The 13,162-nt window shown below is 28.3% G+C and overlaps 1 long non-coding RNA gene across 1 annotated transcript; it reads right to left on the bottom strand.

Moving 5' to 3' along the window:
• Positions 1–820: 820 nt before the first annotated feature.
• On the bottom strand, positions 821–12,806 carry LOC142329456 (uncharacterized). Its single transcript, XR_012757507.1, has 3 exons — positions 12,668–12,806; positions 5,493–5,669; positions 821–911 (listed from the first exon to the last, which is right to left on the bottom strand). It is a non-coding gene; the product is annotated as an uncharacterized LOC142329456 (long non-coding RNA).
• Between the last annotated feature and the right edge of the window lie 356 nt (positions 12,807–13,162).

Genomic DNA, 13,162 nt, shown 5'->3' with positions numbered 1-13,162 from the left:
GCCAACTAACAAACATTTCAATTGCCTGCATTAAACGTTTACTTCACTAAAAATGTCTGTCTGTCTAATTAGATACTGACCCTCGCATACAAGATGAAGATAAATAAATAAATTAAAATATTAATTTATTATTATTTAATAATAATAAATTACTAATGATATAGTAAGTCTAGCCAAGAGTAAAAAGGATTGAGAAGAAACAATGAATTGCTTGGATGAAGTCCTTTGCAAGAACTAACACCTGAAATAAGAAAGTATTTTGTAGAAATAAAGTAGATGGACCACTGAATATAAAAATAGGATGAGAAAAAACTATCGAGGTACAAGAATTTTGTTATTTGGCAAGTAGAATTACTAAAGATGGATGAAGTAGGAGCCATATAAAATGCCAAATAGCACAGGTGAAATGAGCTTTCAGTCAGAAATGTAATTTACTTACATCAAAAATTAATTTAAACATCGGGAAAGAATTATTGAAAGTATATGTGTGGAGCATAGCTTTATATGCATAACATAATGCGCAAGTAGATGGCAGGAGTATGATTACCAGCTTTGTAAAAACACTGTTGCCCACTTTATTTTATTATGATAATTTGAAAAAGTAAGACATACTATTTCCTTCTTAGTTTAAAAAAAAACAAAGAAATTGAAACACAATGACTCGCATAAAGAATAGAACAAAATTTCTTTTGTTGACAAATCAAATGTAGTAAAGTGGTTTTGTACTCTTAAAAAGATCCTGATCTTTAAACTTCTAAAGGTTCAAATTTTGAAAATACCTTGATTTTGTACATACTATTAATTTTTTAAGTTGATGTCACTTATCTGTTGTTGATTACAGTTGAACCTTGTGCTCTCCCTGTGGAATGTTCCCATGTTTCTCAGAAAGTTGTGAATAATTGTTGCAGCACCTTAAGAAGATAGTTTGTGTTAGAGAGTGAACATTTTTTCATTAATATAGAGATAACAATAGTTATTTTTTATTCAGTTTATTGATGATTTTTTTAAAACTAATTATTTTATGGAACTTGTGTAATCTTTGAACTTGGTCAGTTAACTTCATGGCAGTAATTGGTTAATATAATGATATAACAATCATAAAATTTTAACTATGTAATGTAATTGACTCAACCTACTCCACACAGTCACACAAAAACTTTCATAATTGAGAATTTGAATAATACCTGGATTATAGTCTACCACAAAAGGATTATGTAGTTTATATTCAATTGTGAAATCAGTTTGAAGATAGATCCCTCTACAAAATCAAAACATTCAGTTTTGTTTAAAGTTTATGTGTCATCATGATCTCAGAAAGACATAAAACAGGTAGATAATAGTGCAGTAAGTTACTAGAATAAAAATTCATTCATTTTTTAATGTATGGAACCTGTTTTCAAACTTCATAGTTTTAAGGTTTTCTTCAGTATTTGACAGTATTTTGACTTGTACATTAGTTGATGGCTTACCAGCAGCAATAATTTGACAAATTTAATTCCTATTGTAAAATGATGGAAATTGTGATAAATTGGAAATAGTAGCATTATCATTAACTGTTTACATTTAGCTGGAAAAGATCATAATGTTAAAGCATTTCAGATAATCTATAGGGACTCCCATCAGATGAAAATATTAGTAGAAAATCAGCATTTTAAAAAATTAGTATCTTATTCTTAACACTCTGAAAATAAAAATCACATTCTAGTGTCTTAAAGATTCAATCTTTTCTTAATAAGTAATTATAATAAGATTGAAGAATTATCTAAAAATTTTGCTTAATATCAAGAATTGTTAGAAACTTTCAAATTGTATCAACAAAATAAAATGAAATAAATTTTACAATTTATTTAATCCAGATTGATATTCTTGAATAACTACTAACTTGAACAAATACATCATCAAAACATATAACGTTACCATTAAAATCTTTACAAATTGATGCATTGTACTTGGAGATTAAAGAGGCCGAGTTGTGTCAAGCTATCTGTAGTTTAGGTAGGAGCAAGGCCCCGGACTTCAATGGCATAATGGTGGAGCTTCTTTTTCGATCAGTTGGAGTGAGCATCATTATGTTACTGTTCATTATTTAAATATATATTAATCTATTCTAATTTACTACAAGATCTATCTCTCAGAGCTCCATAAAAAAATATTTAATATTAATAATGCAGTATTATAACTCTTTTGAGGGGTCACCTGAAATTACATGTACTATTAAATTCTAAAAAAAACTGATTTTTAAGAAAAATTTTAGCACAAAACAAACACATGAGATTATGAAATAAAGAAAGGATCTTTTTAATGGTTGTGTAAAAATCTCTAAATTAAATTATAAACCATAAAATATGTCCAGGAGCAGATGAAATACAGACTCCGATTGCAGGTGATTAGTGATGAACAAACTATTTATAATGATATTTATTGAAATTACATAATTAAAGAACAGTTGAAAAAATAAATGAGATAGACAGATTAAAAGAGAAAGATGCAACTAAAAGCCAAATTAAATACTAACAACTTTACAATTTATTTCAAAAGTAGATTCTGTAGAAAACAAATGAATAAATTTAAAGATAGAAATAATAAAGGCAGAAAAGTTGTATTAGAAGAAATGAATGAAGCAGGAGTATGGAAGACCAAGGATGCAGTAAATAGTATCAAATTAAATTCTTTTAGTTGAACTAGAAAGCAGCTAAGGAAGATTGATTGAAAGATGTAGAAATTAGGAATGACAATAATAATTATAGGAAACAGGCATAATCAGAAGTAAAAGAAAATTTTTAGAGAAAACAAAGCTGAAATGTAATAGCAGAAGTGCAGAGATAGTGTTGTTAAGGATGGAAGAGAGTTCTGACAAGTGGCAAAAACATTATGAATGTAAAGTAATAGAGCTGACAGAGGAAAACTGAACTGATAGATGTTTATAAAAATTTGATTTAAGCAATAAGGGAGCAAGAATTGAAAATATAGAATTACAACTATGCCATGTAATCAAGGGAGATAAATTTGTGTTGTCGGTGTAAGAAGAGTACTGTAATTTCAGTAAATCACTTTTTTTATATATAAGGAAATCAGATTCTTTGTATAAGAAACCAGGAAAACCGGTTTTACACATTAGGTATTTACAATATCTAATTAAATATAAATTCTTAATTGTCTATATTTTTATTATTTTTTTAACTCTTCTATTTGGTTGAGATTTTATACAGCTTCATTCATGATGACCAAACATCATACGCATAAACATTAGGAAATTCTTTAAATGTAAAATTACTAAGCAAAAAGTTATAGGTAAATTATTATTATAGATAATATAGAAAATCAGCGTAAAAAGAAAAAATGATTTTAATTTGTTTTTAATTCCTTTTTTGTTTCATTCTTAAATGTATTGTAATATTTTAAATCCTTATTTCGAAATATTGTAGAGACACTTTTCATTAAGATAATATAACACTTAGTTTTAATATTGTTATGTAGTTAATTTTACATTTAAAATTAATTTTGCTTTCTTCATTGAAAATAATATTGTTAATTATTATGCAAATACAATATCTTTTTATATTTATATAGTTAGTTTCTTTATGATTTTGTTGTGTTAAATTTATATTAAGAAATATTTTAACGTTGAAAAATATTTTATTTATGATGTTATTTCTTTTACCACTAAAAATAATATTTTTAGTCTACTACAAATAAATTTGTAGTAGACAAATTTGTAGTAGACATTTGTCTACTACAAATTTTCATGTTGCCCAAGAATGCCTCTAGGGTAATAAAACTTAAATTGTAGTATATTAAATGGAGAGCTTGTTCTTATATAAGTAATTTATATTTATAATCATGAAATGCAAAATTAAAATAATTATTGCTGAAATGTTTGCTGTAGCAATCTTATCGTGGCATATTTTTCTTTTTTAATTGATTTTTATTTCAGACTGCATTGCAATTGGAAGAACTTGTAATTATTTCTGATTGTGATGTTTATTTTTTTATAATACTGAACATTTGAAAATATCATCAATGTTCTGACTAAGGTTTTACTGTGGTTTTCCTTGGTTCTAAGGCAAATACCAGAGCAGTTCATTTTGTTTCCATGGTTTATACTTAAATTTTTTTGCGAGTGTAAATTTTTATTTAATCAGAATAATCAAACAATATTTGTTTTGTTATAACACAAATTTGTGTAAAATATTTAATAATAATACTGAACATGTTATAAAACTGTATACCGAATTATTATTTTTTGTCTTCAGTCATTTGACTGATTTGATGCAGATCTCCATGATTCCTTATTTAGTGCCAGTCATTTCATTTCAGTATATACCCTACATCTTACATCCCTAACAATTTATTTTACATACTGCAAAAATTGCCTGTCTGCACAATCTTTCCCATCCACCTATCCCTCCAATATCAAAGTGACTATTCCAGATGTGGTCTATAAGTGTCTCTTCTTTTAGCTACAATTTCCAAATGCTTCTTTCGTCATAGATTTGCCGCAACACCTGAAGAGGTGTTGTCACTTTATCCACCCACCTGATTTTAACATTCTCCTGTAGAACCACATTTCAAAAGCTTCTAATCTTTTCTTCTCAGATACTCCGATTGTCCAACTTTTATTTCCATATAAAGATACACTCAACACATATACTTCCAAAAATGCTTTCCTGATGTTTAAATTAATTTTTGATGTAAGCAAATTAAATTTCTGACTGAAAGCTCGTTTCACCTATGCTATTCGGTATTTTATGTCACTCGTATTTCATCCATCTTTAGTAATTCTCTTTACCAAATAACAAAATTCTTGTACCTTAATAGTCTTTTTTCATCCTATTTTTATATTCAGTGGTCCATCTACTTTATTTCTATTACATTTCATTACTTTCAATTTGTTCTTGTTTATTTTCATGTGGTAGTTCTTGCAAAGGACTTCATCCAAACTATTCATTGTTTCTTCTAAATTTATTGAACTGAACTCTGTTAAAGCATAATTAATTTGCCACCTATTGAGCAAGAATCTAAAATAATATACCCTGAACTGTGCCAGAGCATATCAAATTTCCTACGTCTAAAACAAAGTTCTAAAATAATACACCCTGAACTGTGTCAAAGCATATTAAGTTTGCTAACTGTTACGCAAGAAACTCTACACACCATGAATTGTGTCAGAACATACCAAATTTAACTGTAAAAGAAAATTCTAACATATTGCACCACAAACTGTGTCACAGCATATCAAATTTGTTATTTATATAATTTACCCTAATCTGTGTTGTTTTGTGCTAATCTTTCAAAGTGCGATGCTAAATATTAAACCTAATTACAATATTGAACAGGGGAAAGTAAAATTTATACTATGCCAGAAGATTTTATTGTTTCAAAATGAAAAAACTATTTTAATAAATTTGTTAAGGAACTGGAAGTTATATATAACCTGTAACAGATTTTTTTATTACTCTGATATTAGAATCAAAATTAAAATGAAAACATACCTCTTTTAAAGCAATAAATACTCAGAGAGCTTTCAATCATAATGTATTCACTTCTATTTTCTATATTTTTTCCCCCTTTTGTACTTGTGCAGCAGTATGCATTGCTATCCAAGTCTCTTGATTTCCTCTTTTATGATTTTCTTTAGAATGCATTTTCACTGCATAATAGGGCCAGTCCTGTTAGGAATTAAAAAAAGTTATATAAATTATACTACTGAAACAAAGATAAAGAAAAATGATTTTAATGTAAATGATTTTATATGTTTAACTGCGAATTTTGTAAATTACAAATAAAAGAAGTTACTGATGAATAGCAACTAGAATCAAATGGTGATTGATGACAATCCAACAGAAAATGGGGTATTAGGTATTACAAATACTGAATATAATATTGAAATTATCTTTATCTGCGGGATTAAAGAAAAAAATTTAATTTTATTATTGAATATAATGAATGAATATAATCAGGTGATAGAAAATGATGAATTCTAATCTCATGTAATAAAAGAGAAGGTGCACGATTTTAGTTTTAAATGAATTGGGAAAATGATTTATAAAGTATCTCCATTTATAGAAATAAACTAATAATTACAATGGATAACCAGCAGACAAGATTGGGCATACACTCTAGAAGGCTAAAATGGAGGATTGGGGTTGTATCTATAGTTTGCACATGCAAATGGTTTAATGTATAGTAATTTTAGTTTTAACATTACTTTAAAAGTTATCAATATTAGTAAAGTGCCTTAGAAACACAACTAAAGTGGTTCCTCACCGATACTGTGAGGACTGTCTAATTCCTTGATGTTTATATGCAGAATACTTGTATACTTTCAAATACCTGTTTAGCTTTACATTTGATGATGTCAAAATTAGATTTATGTAATGCCAGATGTTTAAAATAGAAGATAGAAGATCTTTTTAAATGAAAGATAAAAAAAAAACTCTAATGAAAAGTTGTATCCTTAAATTTTTTTATAAGTAGATAATGAAAGGGACATCTTGGATTTAATTTTGTAAAAAACACTGATAAACGTTATTCTTTAATTAAGTAATTCCCTAAATTACTACTTCACATAATTATAAAAGTAAAAGTGAATCCACAAAGAATAACAAGATGAGAGCAGCTGTTTTACATAAACAGAGCAAATATGATTGAAAAAAAACCAATAATACGAATTAACAAATCACAAATTTCTCTTTATTTAAATAAAATTGCAATGAAAATAATAAACTTAAAGAAAACTGATGAAATTGTACAAGGCATATTCATAAGATAAGGGCCGCCGGCCTCCGTGGCTCGAGTGGAAGCGTCTCGGCCTTTCATCCGGAGGTCTCGGGTTCAAATCCTGGTCAGGCATGGCATTTTCACACGCTAAAAATCATTTGCCTCATCCACTGAACCAATACCTAACGGTGGTCCCGGATGTAAAATAAGAAAAAAGTAACAGCCGTTTGGCATTAAAAAAAATTAACTCGTGAGAAAAGGGTTTTACTTTGTTTTAGTTTACTACATATCTACTTCACTTTTTCACATAATCACCATTCAGTTCTAAGCCCTTCTCGTAACGCTCCACCAGTTTCTTTAATCCTCTGCATAGAAGTTCGCCGCCTGGGAATTGAACCACTTGATAACGGCAGTCTTGAATTCCTCGTCGTTTTCAAACCGTTGTCCACCAAGCCACGTTTTCAAATGCAAGAAGAGGAAGTAGTAGGTGCAAGGTCGGGACTATATTGATGGTGTTCAAAACATTCCCAACGAAAATCTTCAATCCTCTTCTTGGTTAATGGAGTGGTGTGAGGACACATGTTGTCTTGCAAGAGGATTACGCGGACAACAGTTTCCCACGTCGTCGATTTTGGATAGCACGTCTCAGTTTGGAGACCGTTTCGCAGTACATGTCAGCTGTAATTGTTGATCAACGTTCCATGAAATCAACCAAAATGACGCCCTTTTTGACCCAAAAAACGGTAGCTAACAGTTTTCGACTCGAGTACGGAGATTGCTTAATTTTTTTCGGTTTCGGGGAACTTGAATGAATCCACTGCATTGACTCTTGTTTCGACTCTGCGTTGGTGTAGGATATAGTCTAGTCACCCGTAACAATGTGGGAAAACAAATCATCTCCATCTCGTCAATAACGACCCAAAATCGCTCGTCCACTGCTCATTTTATTTACTCTTTGTGTTGGCCGGTGAGCATTTTCGGCACCCACCTTGCACACAATCTGTTATATCCGAGCTTTCTGTGACAACCGTGTAGATAGAGGTGCGTCCAACAAGCGGAAATTCATCAACCAGAACACCAATCGCCGATCAATCGCAGTTTTCGGTTCACATGTTCAACGATTTCGTCGGTCTGAATACTGAACCTGCCAATCCGCTCTTCGTCATGCACATTTGTGCGGCTACTTTTAAAGTCTCAACACTACTGTCTAACCTTTCCTTCAATCATTACTGTAGATCCATACACTAGGCAGAACTCCCGATGAATTTCAACAGCTAAAGATCCTTTTGCTCACAAAAATTGAATCAAAGCGTGCACTTCACAGCTGGCGGGAGAAACGATTGTCGCGGACATTGCGATCTGCATTTACCGGCAGGCAAACGGCTATTAAATCAAAAACAACTACAGTGGCTTCGTAAATAGCCGATAGATGACCCTGCATACGTGAATCTGTGTTCAGACGCGATGATATTTAAATATAAGCCGACGGCCCTTACTTTATGAATATGCCTCGTATAAATAGCCTGTTTAGTACTTTATAAACATTTAATAATAAATTATCATTACCCTTTTCCTTAAAATCAATTATATTTTAATTTAACCTTTTTGAAGACACATTTCTATTTAGCACTTCATAATCCATTTGTATTACACTTAAACTTAAATATTTAACACAAAAACAGTAGAATGAATAATAAAAGACCCATCACCAGTTTTACGAATGAACTATTTAGTTTGTATAATTAGTATTAATAAGTTATGTTAATATTAGTGTTAATGTTAGTTATAGGTGGCAAATGTTAACTTTTTTATGATAAAGCAGTTATTCCAGGCAATATTTTTAAGCTATATAAAAAGTAAATTCCTATTATAAGCTACATAATTATTATATGTATATTATTAAAATTATTGTAGACCAAACAAAAGCATGCTAACATAATATGTATATGAAATATAAAGTACAAACATTTATGTTTCTCCAAAGAGGTTAAAATTAAATATTTAATTAAAAAATTAGGAGAATAATACTTAATATTTTTTAAATCTATTATTTACAATACATTTTCTGAGAACTCATATAAAGAGCAAAATTAAAGTGTAGTACTCATGATCTATTTTATTGGGAAACATCCTTTGAATGAAAATGTTTCAATATTTTCAAAGCAAGTTTTTTAATTCTTAATAGTTTTGAAGGATTTTCACATTTTTTCAAGCTGTCTGATAATATCATTAGAAATAGAACATATTTAAAAGTATGTAGACTGTATTCATGTTGGCAATAATAAATTTAAATGATAGAAAAATAAATGGTACTCTTACAATATATGGTCATTTGATTACTTGCTTAAAGCGATAAATATAAAGTGGAGTTGTACATTTCTTCCTACATGACATTTAAACAGACTTTCACAAATGCCTGTGTACATAATGAAATAAATAAAATAAAATAATTGTAATGGAAAAGAAAAAGTAGACTGAAATATTATAAATACTTTCAATGAAAAATTTATTTAAAATAATTAACTAGCTATATGACATGAATCTAGTGACAAGGGAGGAATAGGACAACAGTACCTTATCCACCAAAAACCTTATCTATCAAAGTTAAGAATTAGATAAAAGATATGTTAAAGCACAAACTAAAATTCATTTAGGAAAAAAACAGAAAAAATGAAAATCAGAGTAATTTAAAGAAAGTAGAATTTATTTTTTCTATAATTTTCTGGAAAATTCTATAAATAAAAACCAACTACCCTTTATACTATAATGTTTTCCATGGACTTATTTTTTCTTTCAACTTAGTTACTCATGTAATAAAAAATAAATAATGTGCACTTGCTTGAAGATAATTAAAAAATATTACATTTGTTTTTTAATATATTGCAGTATTGAGAGATTTGTGTGTGGCTGGGTAATTCACTAAAGATTTAATCTGATAGTAATGGATCAAACCAAATTATGGAAAATAAATTAGAACAAGTTTTATTTGAATTTGAATATATTTGTGGATTATATTCTGTTGATGTCTATTAGTGAACTGAAAAAAATTTAGAAAACATATCTAAAGCATTGGCTGATACATACAATAAAACAACTTTACAAAAGATATCTTATCAGGCTACAATCAAGCGACCTGAAAATGAATGCAGTTAACTACAACTGACATCCAGGAGAAATTTAGAAATATAGAAATGAAAATAAATTTTAAATTATCTTTAATTAAATTAATTAATCAGTTTATTGTAATTAATTAAAATAAAAGATAATTTTTTATATTATAATCTCTTGAGAAATAAATTAACATATTTGCAATAACGGAAAATATTAGTATAAGTGGTAATTGGTTTTTATTTATAGAATTTTCCAGAAAATTTAAAAAAAAAGAAATTGGATAATATAAGCCAAAACAACAAATTGAACAACATAGATCTGAAGATGCATGGATGTTCAGTAAGATTTGGTTCAAACATTATGTAAAAATAAAACGTTTGCTTGTTCTAGTGGTTGTTAACACAATTATTATAATCTGAAAAGAAAGATAAAATGATAGAAATTATATAAAATTAAAAGAAAGCTAAATATAATTGAAACTTATAATATAATTTCAAGTAATCCCATTAATCTAGTAAACAAGGCACCCAAATTCTCAGGTGCTAAATTAGGTAGCAATCTACTGGTTCTGATGCTCATGATCAGTTACTAACATTTCTCAACTTACTTTTTTTACCGGATGATCTGGAAATTTGGTGGAAGTTTCCAGAACTACTAGCAAAATATCTAGCAAAGTATAATAATTAAAAAAAAAACATGTATTCTAAATATGATATAGAACTGCACATTATCATTTTCCTAATTCAAAAGTAATTAATACAAATTTTTCTTTTAATACAGTTTCTAAAAAAATAACAGAAAATATAAAAATATTTCCAGTTTCAACAATAATAATTAAAGTATTCAATACATCAAACAGTTCCTGTAAGATATTCAGTCTACCAAGATATTTGCATTTCTATTCATTAGACAATTAAAGCTAGCCGAGCGTAAGAACAAATATATCCAATATATATAAATTGCATTTACTCTTTATACAAATAATGTATCCAGGTGTAATAGAAAATTTAAGCTATTCCTATAAAATTATTGAAACTAGTGAGATATTTTATAGTTCTTTCCTGAACAAAATTCATTTTAGTTAATATTTCATTTTAATTAATTTGGGGAATAGTTGGACGCATGCCAGGGGTTTCTGAATTAGTTTGGACCCGCTAGGTGGCACTGGCGTCGAGATATTTCGAAAAATTGTATTATGGACCGATTTGGTTCATATTCAGAATATGAATATTAGTTACGTGAAAAGAACTATTTTTGCAAAAACTATACCCGCTAGGTGGAGCAGGTGTCGAGATATTTACGAAACAAATATACAAACAGAATTTTTTATTCTATATATATATATATATATATATAAAAGGCATGTTCGTATGTGTGTTCGCTAAAGACCAAAAAACTAATGGACCTATTTACGCGCGGGCAAAAGGGAAAAGGTGGAAAGAGAAAAGGGGAAAACGGGAAAGGGTAAAAGGGAAACTGGGAGAGGGGTTGAGGGAGAAGGATGAAAGGGAGAAGTTGGAAAGGGAAAAGGGGAAGGAGAATAATGAAAGGTAAAATTTGTGAAGTTCAGATTTTTAATTTTTTTATCAAATTTTCAATTGTGTTCATTTAAACTCTCTCTCTCCCTCTCTCTCTCTCTCTATATATATATATATATATATATATATATACAGCAATAGCGAAGCATTGCCGGGTCTGCTAGTTATTAAATAAAAATAACATACGTCATCAGAATTGCCAATCTAGTTGAAAATTAACGGAAGTTTTTTTGAATAGTAATTTGCAAAACTAACTTTTGTTTTTTGCACCGATATTTATTTTTTTAGTTAGAAAAAGTAAGAAAAAAAATTTGAAAATATTTTATGTTCTCTAAGACGGAAAAAGTAATTATTTGTTCAATTAATACCAATGAAAATTGGTAAATATAAAACGAATTGGTTATAAACTATTTTCAGACATAATATATATTTTTTTTAAATTGAGTAAATTTAAAATAAATTATTCATAAAATACATTTTATTGGAACATTTCGTTGAAGAAATTCGAAAAATTCAAATTGGCGTAGTGTGGTTTTACAGTCTGCTGTTTATCCCCGATAAAAGGAAAACGTTATATCTCCGCGTAGATGTTTTCTGATTTTTTAAAACATTGCTTTCTGATAACCTTATTTTTTTATAATGGTACGGTTTATAGGTAAGATTATATTTAAATTTATTATTTTATTTGTTAATATTATTTACTACATAAGTTTCGTAAAAATCATGTTTCTAACTTTCAGTTAGGTTAAGAATAAATTTTAATCGGTCGTAAGTTTAATTTGGATAAATTTTTAATTTTCTGTTATAATGAAAATATGAATTACAATTTCTAAGTAAAAAAAAATACTGTGGTTTATAATTGTGTATTTTTTAAGGTGGATTATTTTCATATTACAGCTTCAGTGTCTTATAATTTAAATACTCAGCCATTCTACCTAGTAGAACGACCTAACCTGTTAGGTTAGGTCTGAAATCGTTCTGTTAGTTTCGAAAGTTCTTGTAATAACAGATCTTGTTAATTATTTATTACTCATATTTTAAGATGATTAATTCATCACGTTAGAAGTTTTTGCGTGGGAATATGAAATGGAAATTTGTATTGTATATAATAAATACTATGCCTGAATGAGATTCGATCTGGGACCTTCTAAGTGAAAGGCTGAAACGTTACTGCTCTGCCAAGAAGATCAGCGGAGCGATAATGATCGTATCACTAATTAAAAAAAAAAGATAATCTTTTTTTAAAATAATTTTTAGTTAAGTGTACCAAAAAGTAAACAATTTAATTAAACACTTACCATATTGTAGATAGATGTTGCATTTTACCAATCATTATTATGAATATTTAATAATAATATGATTTCTGTATTGATTGTCTATATTTCTGAATTGTTTTTAATTAAACTGCACTAAAATAAAAGTGAAATATAATCCGACATTCCTAAAATATTTTTAGATTTATTATATTATTTTAAAATATAACTATTTAGTAAAAAAACACTATTTTCCCATATAACAAAAGAAAAAATATTTGTGTTTAAAATGTATTAATTATTTATGATCTAAAAATTATTTATATGAATGCCTGTGCTCGTGCATCTGCGAATAAGGTAACTTTTAAAATAATATTCTACAAGGGTTGATTTATTTCTTCATCGCACCGCTGAACAATTGCTACTGCAAAACAGTTAAAAGAATAAACTTATAGTTTGTTTTTTTCTCTTCTTTCTACTCCCACTTATTCCTTTTCATTTTGCCCCTTCGCACTTTTCATATGTTGTTTATTGTAAGCT

Source organism: Lycorma delicatula, chromosome 8 (genome assembly GCF_047948215.1).
Source record: "Lycorma delicatula isolate Av1 chromosome 8, ASM4794821v1, whole genome shotgun sequence".
NCBI classification, from domain to species: Eukaryota; Metazoa; Arthropoda; class Insecta; order Hemiptera; family Fulgoridae; genus Lycorma; species Lycorma delicatula.
This window is presented reverse-complemented; position numbering and strand designations above follow the sequence as displayed.